The sequence below is a fragment of the Dermacentor albipictus genome, chromosome 6, assembly GCF_038994185.2.
Source record: "Dermacentor albipictus isolate Rhodes 1998 colony chromosome 6, USDA_Dalb.pri_finalv2, whole genome shotgun sequence".
Lineage (NCBI taxonomy): Eukaryota > Metazoa > Arthropoda > Arachnida > Ixodida > Ixodidae > Dermacentor > Dermacentor albipictus.
In genome coordinates this window covers 95,631,604-95,646,088 of record NC_091826.1, presented here as the reverse complement: position 1 = coordinate 95,646,088, position 14,485 = coordinate 95,631,604, and the positions used below count along the sequence as shown (strand labels likewise).

Here is a 14,485-nt window from a genome sequence, read left to right as displayed (position 1 = left end):
CGGCTACTACGTGCCCCGTTACCTGAACTACGGCGGGATGTTGATGAGGTGCTCTCTCTACAAGAAACAAATCGACATGTGCTACGAGTGCGGTCGTCTGGGACACAGGACCGACGTGTGCCCCAACCCGAACGACAAAAAGTGCCGCGGGTGCGGATGCAGCAACCCACCCGACGACCATCGGTGCGAGCCGGTGTGCCAACTGTGTGGGAAGGGTCACCTTACCGGGGACCGCAAGTGCAAAGCCAGGTACAAGACGCCGTGCCTAGTCAAGCGACGGCAATGGGAACGCAGAATGCGCGAGGAGGCTGAGGCCGCTTACGCCAGCAGCAGCACCTACGACTGCAGAGAGGAGAGCTACCGACAACGCCCCACACAGAGACGAGCTAGCGCCGACAGCCGCTCGGCCTCGAGGGAGAGCCGTGCACGTAGCCGCACTCGCTCCCGCACTCGTTCTCGAGCCCGCTCTCGCACCGGCTCCCGCCCCTGCTCGGTGAGGCCTCGCAGCAGGTCGACGGCCCGTGCCAGCCATGCAGCTGCAGCGGAAGATGGACGAGGATCCAACCCCCCACAGGTGAGCTGGGCGGCGGTCGCCTCCGGAGGCGCACCTCGTGCGCCGCTATCGCGACCCGAGACTGCCATTAATAGAAACCCCGGAGCAACTAGAAGCAGCAGTAGCGCTCAGAGTAGCAACTACGGAACAGAAAGCGTGTTACAGAAGCGACTGGATCAGTTAGAATCCGTCATCAAAACACTACAGCAGGAAAATGCTAGGCTAAAGAACGAAATTACCACGTTAAAAGGGGCCCCAGCAACCCCCTCTCCTCCTCCTCTGACCAAACCAGTCGCCGCAGACGCAGCTGCTCGAACGGTCGAGAGCGCGGAGGAAGTCATGGAGGCGCAGGACGCACAACCCGCTCCTACTAAACGCAAGGCGCTAGACCCGCAACAGACCGAGACCACATTGCAAACGCGCGAGCAGAAACTCCGCGAGCGAGTCGACAGAGTCGAAGACAAGGTAGACACGATGATGACACAACAAGCGCATCAAACAACGCAACTGAACCGCGCAATAGCTCAGCAAACCGCGCAAACTTAACAGCTGAGCAGTGCAATAGCACAACTCAGTCAAATGGTTGCGACGCTCCACTCGCGCATAGACAATATTGAAATGCGGCTCCCGGGCGCAGCGGGTCGCCCGGTACGGACGACTGGGAAACCATACCTTAGGCCGATACCAGACGAAGAGGTGCAGGATAAGCCGGACGGCAAATAATAATGCGGTCAGTCACGATGGCTCAACACATCACACAAACACAACGCCCACGACCGCGTAACACACAGAACACGTTCACAATCTGGCAGTGGAACTGCAGGGGGTACAGGAGGAAACGGGGGCATCTTCAACAATTCCTACGCAACCGGGAACGGCCTGACGTAATCCTATTACAAGAAACCAATGACGCGGTCAAGCTGGCCGGTTACAAAGCGATCGATGAGGCCGTGACCGCGGGAGCACCGCCGGCCGCTGCAACGCTAGTGAGACGCAACCTCACCGTGGCGCAACGCGAACTCAAGAACGTTAGAATACCGCACGTGCTGATTGAGCTTATTCCGACGACAGGGCGCGGTCTGTTTGTATTGAACGTGTACAGTAGACCTAAAGGCAAACACCGCTTTAGCACGTTACTGCGAAAGGCGAGCGAGGCAGCCGGCGACAGGCCCTTAATCATCGCGGGTGATTTCAACGCGCCTCACGCGGCGTGGGGGTACAAGTACGAAACGCCGAAGGGTAAGCGCCTGTGGGGAGACGCGCAGAATGAGGGGCTGGAGCTCGTTACGGACCCTTCCGCGCCCACACGCAAGGGCAACAGCGTATGTGCGGACACTTCGCCCGACCTTACGTTTACGAAGAACGTCGCTGGCGCGCGGTGGCATAACACCCAGGAGGACTTGGGTAGCGATCATTCGGTGATCGAGATCCAGGTCGATGTGGGACCGCACTACCATCACCACGGTCATCGGGACGGCACCAAGGGCAACCACTATCGGCTGGTAGAATGGGACGCGTTTCGCGAAGCCCGGAAGGAGTATAATCGCGGCAGCGATGCTATCGACGACATCGAGAGCTGGACCGCGACGCTCAGGAGGGATGTCGAAGCGGCAACGCGGGAAGTACCGCAGGACGCACACCTAGAGGTGATAGATAGTAAACTCCTACACATGTGGGAAGCCAAGCGCAGCTTACAGGACAGGTGGAAGCGTCAACGACACAATCGAACGCTACGCAGACGCATAGCACGGCTAAACAGAGACATAGAAGTCCACGCATTGTAGGTATGCAAAACGCAATGGGAGGAGACGTGCAACGGTATGGAAAATCAGCTAGGAATGGCCAAGACATGGCACCTCCTCCGGCACCTCTTGGATCCTGAGGAGACCAAATCAGCGCACGCTCATGAGATTAACAAGCTAGTACACGACTACGAAGGCACGTCCGCGGACTTTCTAGAAGCCGTGCGAACCCGTTACGTCAAGGCAACTAGCCCCGTCTCGCATCCGGCGTACGCGGGGAAGAGTAACGTGCAGCTAGATAAAGACTTTAGCGTAGCAGAGGTGAGGGCGGTACTGCACAAGCTCAACAGAAAATCGGCGTCGGGCCCGGACGGCGTAACCAATAAAACGCTCCGGAACTTGGACGACGAGTCGATAGAACGGCTGACGGATTACATTAACGTGTGCTGGAATGCCGGCGCGATACCGAGCTCGTGGAAAACGGCGCGCATAATTATGATCCCCAAACCGGGCAAACGGGTACAAATCGACAATCTTCGACCAATATCCCTGACGTCCTGCGTCGGCAAGGTCATGGAACACGCGGTTCTCACTCGCCTTACCAACTACCTCGAGGACCGAGACATGCTGCCGCACACGATGCTGGGGTTCCGTCGTGGCCTTTCTACGCAGGACGTCATGATTCAACTCAAACACCACATCGTAGACAATCCCACGCGATCCACAAAAGCAATAGTCGGTCTTGACCTCAAAAAGGCGTTCGACAACGTAAAACACGCTGCGATACTTGAAAGCATACGAGCATTGGGACTGGGCGAGAGAACGTACGACTACGTACGGGACTTCCTTACGGGTCGTCATGCACGCATAGTGATCGGCGGACTAGAATCGCAAGACATAGACATAGGTTGCACGGGCACACCGCAGGGCTCTGTCATCTCGCCCATGCTCTTTAACGTCGTGCTTCTCGCATTACCCCAGAAACTGGCAGAGATAGAAGGCCTCCACCACAGCTTGTACGCCGATGACATTACGCTCTGGGTTGCTGAGGGAAATGACGGCCACGTAGAGCAAACCTTACAGGCGGCTGTCGACGCGGTGCAGGAGTATCTACGTGACACGGGCCTCGAATGCTCCGCGGCCAAATCGGAGCTCCTGCTTTACAGACCCACGAGCAGGGGTCGCAAAACCCAGGAGCTCCCATTCCGCAGCCGAGCACGCCGACAGAGAAATTAGAGTAGTCACATCTGACGGCACCATCATCCCGCATATTCACAAAATTAGGGTACTGGGCTTGCACCTGTCGGCCAACGGCCACAACGGCGAAACCCTACGCAGACTAGAGCGTGCGGTCAATGAAACGATCCGGTTACTGATACGCATCACGAACAGACATAGCGGAATGAAAAAAAGCAATAGGATCCGCCTGGTACAAGCGTTCGTAACCAGTCACATAAAGTACGTCGCCTCCTACCTCAAGTGGCAGGTGGCCGAACGAACTAAACTAGACCGCCTCATCCGCAAGGTGTACAAACGTGTCATAGGATTGCCGATCAATGCCAGTACGAATAAATTTCTCGAACTCGGTTTACACAATACCCTAGACGAGATAATAGAAGCGCACAACGTCGCGCAGTACGAGCGTTTGTCAAAAAGCAGAACCGGACGACACATCCTCGAGACGCCGAGCATCAGCTACTACACACAGCAGGGCGAAAAGGTTGCGATACCCATACCGATTCGCGAGCGCATCGCCGTTTCGCCGTTGCCCAAGAACATGCACCCGACGCATCACGCTGGCCGGCGCAACAGGCGCGCGCGAGATTTACAAAAGAAATACGGCAGCAACAAAGAAACTGTCTACGTAGATGCGGCCCGTTACGAGCGGCAGCGTGGTTTCGCGGTTGCAGTCACGGACCATAGCGGAACTTGCGTCGCGAGCGCGACGATACGCACGGAAGAGACGGACGCGGCCGAGGAAGCAGCGATAGCCCTCGCGGTGGCCACCACGGATGCCAAGGTGATAATCAGCGACTCGCAGGCAGCGATACGCAACTATGCTAGCGACCGGATGTCCCGGGAAGCGGCCCGCATTCTCCAAATTCAACAGGGCAATATTTGCCGCAAAAACGACCGTTTTCTCGTATGGACCCCCGCCCACACGGACCCTCCGCTCTCGGGATACGAGACGGCCCACGCCACGGCTCGATGACTTACATGCCGAGCCGCGGCGCCCGCCGGCAATCCCGACGTCTCGCCCACCGCGAGAGCGATGCAGGAGTGGACGTGGGGGGATCGCATGACCGCTTTCAGAGACATCACGCAACCTTACAGATTGAACAGATGTAAATACACACCACCGCACGCCAACCTAAACAAGAAACAGGCGGTTGCCTGGAGGCAATTGCACACACACACATATCCTTACCCGGTGATCCTTCACCTCTGCTACCCCGACATATATCCGTCCGACGCCTGTAAAGCGTGCGGAGCCAGAGCGACGCTGCAGGACATGCTGTGGGCATGCGCCGGTAGCCAGCAGCAGGAGTCTCCGACGAACGGGATAGAAATGGCAGTCTCGAACCTAGGGGCGCGTTCGGAGGCGGCCCTGCTCAGCCACGACCTCGCCGATCAACTGTGCGCCGTCCGGCACGCCGAGGAAGCCGCCCGAGTCCAAGGACTCGAGGCCGTCACCTAGGCTGGGGTGCTTATGGCCCCACCCCACCCAAATCGCCGGGCATTTTCAATAAAGTTTTCATCATCATCATCGTTGTATAGGCAGCAAAATATAATATCAGTGGACGTGATTTCCCTGGAGTGAATCTACCAATATGATGTGCGCGCGATATGCTATTACTAGTTATGCTGAGACTTAGAGTGTTAGTTAGAATAACCAATATTTTTTGCTCTGATTGAACAGCGGTTTCGGTGGCTATGCCCGTTAAACCATAATAAAGTAGATTATTCCTTCGAGAGGCGTCTTTTGCATCACCGAATCGGGAGCGTAGGAACGCAGCGTCCATTGCTATACTTCAAACCGCTTCAGGCAAGTCAGCGAGTTCATGCTGTCATTTTTCAAAACTACCGGTCTGAAATTATATGGTCGCAAATCTTACTTTAATATCAGATATTGCATCCGCCACCGTTTCGTCCGTGTTTTTAACTCTGTAAAAGTGTCCAACATTGCTTTTTGGTTATCCTCCCTTCATTTAAACATTTGATTCAATCGGATAATGTTTTCTGTAATTTGGTTAATGTGTCCGAATGCTGTTCCCTCGGAGGACTGGGAATACTTTCAACTTCACCGCACAAAGGCAATAACAATGAACAAAAAGGACAAGGGAACCGCTTCTGGGCACAAAGGCACGATTATAAATGGATCGTTAGATATTAGTCTTGATATGGAAAGGCAACTGACCAGCGGAATGAACAAAAAGATACGTCAGGCCATCATTCCTGTCGTGCCCACCAAAGATTTCGTTCGGAGCACCGGCTTTAGGCTGACTCGCTATCGGCGCAGCTAAAGACATTGAAGGTGTGTAGTGGATATCATGGATATCACGTGAGAACTGACCCGTGACGCACACCGCCCTGCCAGAGGAGGGTAACAGCGCACAAAGGCTCGGAAGCTGAGAAAGCACCCGCCATCGCCGCGTCGTCGCATGGGCCGTCAACTGTACTATTGCCGGTGAGGCACTGGTCGACAGGGAGCATCTCAGTTGGTGGCAAGCAGCAGTCGCCAAGATAAGGTGAGACGGGTGAGGCATAGATGTTTGGAACACTTGCTTCTGTGATTACCGAAACGTTGGAGAGCACGCCAACATGACGAGAGAAAGCATGGCATTCCCAGCTGAGGACCAGGGCACCGTTGTTAAGCTTCCGGCCATTCCAGAAGATTCTCAAGGGCTGAATTTACTGGCAGTTTGTATCAACACTAGTTCGACGTTCGCCGAGTTCGGTCAGGATGTTATTGGTTGCCAGGAGCTCATTTTAAGATCCGGGACTTCCGAGAGAAGTTTGGCTTGCCCAGCAGATAATTTTAGCTCTGCTAGCACTGCCACTGTCTCGAGACCAAGGTTCAGTTTAATATCTCCTGATTGCAGCAACAGGAAGCCTGTAACAAGAAAGCACTCACAAGTCTTGGAAAACCAACACTGGGGGCTTGGTAGGTGTACCATAAGGTAATTGCTCATTTTCTTAGCAAATAAAGTGCGTGACGGACCGAACTGCATGGCGAAGAGCTCCGGCTTATCGGACATGGGAACGGCACAGCCACCGAGCCCACAGAATGAGTCGCACGGATACGGTGGCTTTGTAGCTGGCGTGAAGGCGGCTGTCGTCGCTGGTGGTGCTTGACAGGCTTGACCTGTGGCAGCGGAGGTAGTCCCGTCTGAGTCGTTGAGGTGTGGATAGTGTTTCGGCGATCATGCGTCGTAATTACCGCAGGGCGATCGTTTGCGTGGGGCTACGATGGACACGCAACTGACATGCACGATGAAGTGAGGGCAGCCGGAGAACGAAAAGAGCTTCAGTATAACTGCTATGAAAGCATTAACGCCTTACTGCTAGCGCCATTAGCGTTGCAGGAGCAGAAGGATCCCTTCGCTCGCTTGGACTACCTGGTTCTTTGACGGATCCTCGCCACGCGACTCTGCCAACCATTGCACGGGAGAGGCCCCCTCCTGGTATCTTGCCATACCCCCTCTGGGAGCGGCTGAATATCGGGCAGTGATTTACTTAGGCAAACCGTAAATTTCGCGGCCATAGCACGACCACTAACCAAGCTTTTGAATAAAGACGTCGCTTTCCAGTGGGGCGATAATGAGGCGTCTGCCTTCTCGCTTCTAATCGACCTTCTCACAACGCCTCCCGTTCTGGCCCATTTCGATCCTTCTGCGCCTACCGAAGTCCGTACTGATGCAAGCGGTCAAGGAATTGGCGCGGTACTGGCACAACGCCAGCGTAGCCACGACCGTGTTATGGCTTACGCCTGCAGGCTCCTCTCGCCCGCGGAGCGCAACTATTCCATCACTGAGCGTGAGTGTCTGGGTTTAGTTTGGGCGGTTGCCAAGTTCCGCCCATACTTATATGGCCGACCCTTTTCCGTTGTCACAAACCATCACGCGCTTTGCTGGTTATGCACATTGAAAGACCCTACAGGAAGACTTGGTCGCTGGGCCTTACGCCTCCAAGAATATTCGTTCTCTGTCACCTACAAATCCGGCCGACTACACAAGGACGCTGACTGCCTGTCTCGCTACCCGATAGTCGAGCCTGACGACGCCGACAGTAGTACCGCCGACGGCATTTTCTCTGTGACTGCCTTCGTTAACATCGCTCATGAGCAGTACCGAGACCTATCGCTGCGAGTACTCATCGAGCGTCTGCGCTCTACACCTACCGAAGCATCCGTTTGCCGATATGTCCTCCAGGGCGGCATTCTGTACCGAAGGAACTTCCTACCTGATGGCCCTGATCTTCTTCTTGTCGTGCCAAAACATCTATTGCAGACTGAACTCTTTGAGATGCATGACGCACCCACTGCAGGACATCTTGGGGTAACCCACACGTACGATCGCGTCCGCCGCCGCTTCTATTGACCTGGTCTCACTCGCTCCGTCCGATGCTATGTTGCTGCCTGTGATCCCTGCCAGCGTCGGAAAACACCTCAGGTGCTACCTTCCGGTTATCTACAGCCGATCACCGTCCCTGTGGAACCGTTCTTTCGTGTTGAATTATACCTCCTCGGTCACATTCCCACGTCATCCTCTGGGAACAAATGGGTAGCCGTCGCAACTGATTACGCCACCCGATACGCTATTACGCGAGCTACCCCTACCAGTTGCGCCACTGACGTCGCGTCGTATAACAATATGCTAGAAAAAATTCAGAACCAGGCATCGCGCTTCATCACAAGTAACTACGACATATCTTGTAGCATGACCAAGATTAAAGCAGATATTTCGCTCCAGCCACTTGAAACTCCTCGCACGATAAGTCTTCTTTGCCTTTTCCATAGATACGTCCATGATAATCGACCTCATGTGTTGCCGCTTGAAGTACCAGCGCGCACATCACGTCGCCAGAACAATAGCCATAGTTTCATGCGCATATTCGGCAATACACTGTCATTTAACGCATCAGCACTGCCACGTGTCATAACCATATCGAACACTCTTCCTGATAACATTGCGAGCATGACAGATCATGACGCTTTTCGCGAAGAATTCCAAAGTTTCCTGTAGAAACATTGTTTAAGGATGTTAGTGACCAGCTTTCCTTCCCTGTGACTCACATTAGCATTTTTTATTTTTGCGTGCATGAGTATATTACTGTGTTTACGCTCTCTAAACCTTAGCCTAGACAAACATTTATTAAGCTTCGCTTTACTTATCTTGTAAAAGCCTGTATTGATATTTATATTGTTTACTCTTAGACTGCTTTACTTATCTTTTGAAAGCCTGTATTGATGTTTATATTGTTTACTCATGTTGAAACACTTACTTTGTGTCCCCCCTTACCCAATGCCCTTATATGGGCCTGTAAGGTATTTTAAATAAATAAATAAAAAAATAAAGCGTTTATTAATGCAGCGGCCGGTTTGGCCGACATAAGCCTTTCCACACTTCAAGGGAATGGCGTAGACCACTCCTGTGGAACACTTGATGAACGGCTTCTCATGTTTTAGCATACAACATCTTTCATTTAGAGTTGCAGATGCGCGGGCATAACTGTGCCAGCTTCTTGGGTGCCGAAAAAACAACGGGCATCCCATGCCTGTTGGTTACCTTCTTGAGACTTTGCGAAGTCTTATGCAGGTACGGCACAACCAAAGGCTTGTTGGTCTTCCGACGGTCATCGTTTCCTCGTGTTCACAGCTTTAGCTTCTGAACGAGCATCTCAAAGACAGCAATAAAGACCGAATGGGGGAAACCCGCCGCCAAAAGTCTGCTGGCCCGATTCTCAAAACTTTTCTGCAATATGTGCGGGCACAACTTCTGAAGAGATGATTCCAAAAAGTGCGTCGCTATAGCTCTTTTTACAGTTTTGGAATGCGCTTAATCATACAGTAAGAAATCGTTTTTTGCGCGAGGGAAGTAGCCCCAGAAAACGTGTCCGGGGCTACTTCCCTCGCGCAACAAAAAAGATTTGTTACCATGTGATTCAGCACATTCCAAAACTGTAAAAAGAGCTACAGTGTCACATAGTTTGGAATCGTCCCTTGAGAAGTCGTGCCCGCACATAGTGCAGAAAATTTTGAGAGTCGGGCCAGCCGACTTTTGGCAGCGGGTTCCCCCATTCGGTCTTGATTGCTGTGTCTTAGACCCTTCTTCAGAAACTAAAACTGGGAAAACGAGGAAAAGATGACCGTCGGAAGATCGACAAGCCTTTGGTTGTGCCGTACCTGCACAAGACTTCGCACAGTTTCAAGAAGATAGCGAACAGGCATGGGGTGTCTGTTGTTTTTTCGGCATCCAACAAGCTGGCACAGTTATACCCACGCATCTGCTGCTCTAAAAAACGAGGTTGTTAGCTAAGACATGAGAAGCCGTTCATCAAGTGTTCCACAGCAGCGGTCTACGCCATTTCCTTGAAGTGTGGAAAGGCTTATGTCGGCCAAACCGGCCGCTGCAATAATGAACGCTCGGGGGACATGCCCGAAATTTAAGTAACGTAAGGGACAAGTACGCACATTTGGTCGCGCATGTAATTGAATGCACAGGATGCGAGGCTCGATTGGAACAGACGAAGATTCTCGGCGAGAGTGCCGACGCGCGTCAGTTCGGAAGCGTTCCACATACAGAAATATGGCAGCAAGAGCGTAAGCACCCCTTCTGTTTCGCTGTTTGCTGCAGAGCTAGATTTTTTGGAAGCGACTATTTACTGATGTGATAGTTGTTACTATCCCTCGCCTTTTTCTAGTTTTTTGTAATTTTTTCTCGATTTCTTGTTCTTCTGCGCCTGATTCCGTTGACTGCTGGCACGTTTGTTCATCCATGCGCAATGTCATTTTCCCTGATTCTATCACTCCCTCCCCCTTCGCTTCTGCCTTTAACCCTTACATAAGGTATCCGTCTTCCGTCGATGAAATTTAGCTGACAGTCAGCACTTGTCTCGTCCTTGATACTTTGCGGTTGCATGTGTTTGCGCTGCTACAATTTTTATGTCAAGTATGAACCAACTCGCCCAGTAAGAAGTTTTAGCAAATGTACACCGTTTGCCTCACATCCGGGGAGCTTCTTAATTTCTGCTCACTTAGCTTATGTTAAAGGAGGAACTGGTGGGGTCGACTCGAGCCTATCCCCTTCAGAAATTTTAGACGTTTTCTTGTTCCAGATCCTTTTCCGCATTCCGTTGTTCTCGCTTATTTGAGAACAAGAAGATACCCACAGATTCGGTTATTATTACCTTCGCTGGAACAACTCATCCGACAGATCAAAGCGTGACGACTCATTTACCGGGTTGAATCACGGTATCATCGCCCCATTCAGTGTATTAGGTGTTGGCGCTATGGGCATAGCAATAAGAGATGCCGATCAGTTCGTCGGTATCGTAAATATGGAGAACATCACGAATTAAACGATTGTTCATCACAGGAATAATGCTGTTGTCTCTTCAGTGGTTCTCACTCACTGACCATACTAATTGCCCTTCGAGAGCACAGGAGTTACAAATTTTAGAAGTAACTGCATAAAAGAGATGCTCAAGACTGGAAGCCAGTTCTATCATTGCGGAGCGATCTCGCGGGTATGCTGGTGCAGCACACCAACTACCTCATGCAGTTGACTCATCGGTTCATGATGTTATAGCTTTGGTAGTAGAAAGGGCAACGCAGTAGGCAATGAAAAATCCATTTGTAAGCCTATCGGAGTCATTAGCAGAAACGGTTACCACCTACATTAACCAGTTCCTTCAGGTCGTTGCCCCTCCAACCATGGTCTTTAAACTTTGAGTGCCTTGAAATGCGAATGATGCAGAAAGGTACAACCCAGGCTCTTCTAAACTTCGACCTAACGAGACCTCTCCTGTGTGTCATGAAGAACAGGACACTGATTGGAGCTCAGATTGTGGCTCTCAAGGAACGCACTTGAAGATTTGCTCCCGTGCTCTTAGCCCATTAGGGACCAAGAAAAATCTACACGACCAATTCTGTTTATTTTTGTTATACAGTGTCTCTTTAGTGGATAGAGGAAATTCCTTCAGTATCAGGAAAATATCTTCATTCTTTCAAAACTTACAGAGGTGAACTTCATATTGTACGCTGGGTTCTTCCCATTGCAAGGCAAACACTTGCGCAATGCTGTTACTTAGGTGACTGAAACTTGTTGAAGCACTCGTGTTTCGAACAAAGTGTTACCTTGCATTTCACACATGCCCGCATTGATCTTTTGTGGCAATATTGGCAGTGCAGCTGCTTTTCTAATTTATTTCGAAAGTGGCCTCCCCTGTCAAGTACAATGTCACCTACTATGGAGGCTGGCCGTTTGCAAGTCGCGTGATGTTTTGTGCCGACACGCAGGTCATACCGCGTGACATTTTTCTGAAACGCAAGGAGGTAGATTAGGTCATCTGCAACAACTTGATAAATTTTCTTTGCATTCACCACGGCTACGTTTAGCATTTGCGTAAACAAAGGCCACCACCACTTTCTGCCGCGAATGCCAACTCTATAGTGGTTTACGGCTTGATCTAAGAGGTTTACGCCTCTCAAGCCACTGATATAGCTGCTGAACAGCTTCGGTTGCGGAAGATTCACCCTTTCGTGAACTGCAGACGACCACCGCTTTACAAAGTACGTGGTTTCAATACCGTCGTAGTTCGTAGTCATTCTTATAACACTGCTGTCCTTCCACTTTACGTGAAGAACCTCACCGACGGTGTTGAAACAATAAAAAAAATTTTCCTGTGTTCTTTTTTCCATTTCTTTTTTTAGCTGGAAGAGGGGACTTCAAATGGCGGTTCTCGCAAAGAGTGCCTGTTGCCCTAAACGCCTTTTCACGCAGAGTAACAAGAAGATTCCCACTTGTAAAAAAATTGTCGAAAAAGACTATGTGGTCACTAGGATCAAAGATTGCCTCAAGCACAGAGAGAAGATCGCGAGTTCTCAGCAGATTCTCCAGAGATTTTCCACTGTAGGTATCAAAACCATAACAGTAGCCGTCAGAACTGCACACTATCCAGTTGTTGTACCCAAAGCGAATTGGCTTGCCACGCATAAATTGTTTGGAAGGATGGTGTCCAAAATATTTTACCATAGACTCGTCTATACAAAAGTGTCGGTGGAAGATACCGTTCTGCTGAAAGCGCTCGTTCAGTAGGTTCATGAGGGGACGTATTTTGAACATCCGATCAGTCCTCTCCCCAATCAAGTAATTGTTGGGTAGATGCAAAAATGTTTTATCTCAAGAAATCTATTTCGGCTCATGCACTTAGCTACGTAGGGCACTCCCACATCTTCATCAGCGCACCAGTAAAGGTTCTGAGGGAGCCTATGGTACCCAGAGAGCAAAAGAATACCGATGAACCTCTTCAGATCATCCAAATCGAGAGCAAAGCCGTGTTCATTTTTCTGCTTTGCATACTTGCCAGTCTGTATTAATATATGAGTGAGTATTTTATCATTAAGAATGGTTCTGAATACTTGACTCGGAGAATAACCGTTGTTGAAAGACCGCAACATGGCTTTGCGCTCCACTGCCCTGTCAGTTGAATTCTCCCTTGTATATTCAGGTTGATTCCTGGTCATGTTCACGGCAGGAACCTTTGCGCGCTTCAACGCAAGGGCGCAATCGCCATCTTCATCTTCATTTCGATACCAATGAACTTCGAGTTTTCCTGGAAAAAATGGTTTGATGTAAAGGACTTACACGATTTCGAAGGCTATGTCTATAGTCTGTTTCGCTGAAAACAGGAAGCCGTGACATCGGTAAGAACCTGCTCCCGCGCAAGGTGAACTGCACCTGCAAGGTGCATCGGAGTATACTCGGAGACATCTGCTGAAACTGATGCGCATATTCACAGTGCACACTGCTTCCCCCCCCCCCCACACTGAATCACCAACCTTCGTGTATTCCAAGCCCTGTTCGATTATCCCGGCTTCAGCCCCGCTACATACCGTAGAGGCTACTACAGATGAAAATAACGAGGAAAAATAGTGTTTGTTCGTGTCGCGGTCATTGACGCCGAACAAGGAGTATACGCAAAGTGCCTAACTAGGCGCTACCGTACTAAACAGAAAAAAAGTTCTTACCAGAAACGTCATTCACTGGCATAGTACCCATACAGTCTTCTTCGCCTTCCTCTTCATCTGTTTCTGCTGATGGGTCTGGAGGGATTATGACATCAACATCATCCCCAGCTCTCTGAGCAATATCTGCTGCAGCCTCGAGTGCTTCGCTGAGCCGACAGAACAGTTTCTTTCCGCAGAAAAGACCCGGATACATAGTATCGGCTGCCTGCAAGAGTGACTGCCATTGTGCGCACACGAAGTCCCGCTGTACTATAGATATTAAAGCAAGGTTTACTCTCATATAACACAAAAAGCGTGAAAGATATAAAAGTTTCACAGCACTCAATGCTTACTACTGCTCTTCTTGAAGCTATATACAAAGAGGTTTCATGAAATATTAATTATTCTAGCCAGGAGAACAAGTTTACGAAGCGCTTACCTGTTCGGTTGGCGGGAATGAAGATTAGCGATAGTTGATCGTAGACATATACTCCGAGGAGCGCTACGAACGCGCTTGCTTGATTTGGAAGTGTTGCCTGTCCCCCTGCCAGCGGAATGGAGAACTACTCAAAACGAAATACTCATATTCCAATAAAAAAGAAATGGAATTGTAGCTGTACTTTTAAAGGTGCAGTGGTCCCAAATGGTTTAACTTAAACGTTGAACACCTCCTGTCGCACAAGGATCTGCAATGGCACACAACATGAAGACTAAATAGTGCCAGAAAGATATCATTTTCTAAAAGGAATTTCAGGGGATAGCATCCTCGACAAGCCAGTTTTTGCTGTCGGTCTTAAGACAACATAGGTACGCTGAAAGTATAACTGGAATTGCCGTTGCATTATTGTGCTGCTATTGACTTATATTACCTCTGTATGTAACACTCACCGAATATCGTTTCATTGCAAGAAACATGGTCATCAGTAGAAAAGGCATTTCACCTAAATATACCGTAGATTT

The 14,485-nt window shown here is 50.4% G+C and overlaps 1 pseudogene; it reads right to left on the bottom strand.

Moving 5' to 3' along the window:
- Positions 1-11,816: 11,816 nt before the first annotated feature.
- On the bottom strand, positions 11,817-13,739 carry LOC139047076 (piggyBac transposable element-derived protein 2-like; annotated as a pseudogene).
- Between the last annotated feature and the right edge of the window lie 746 nt (positions 13,740-14,485).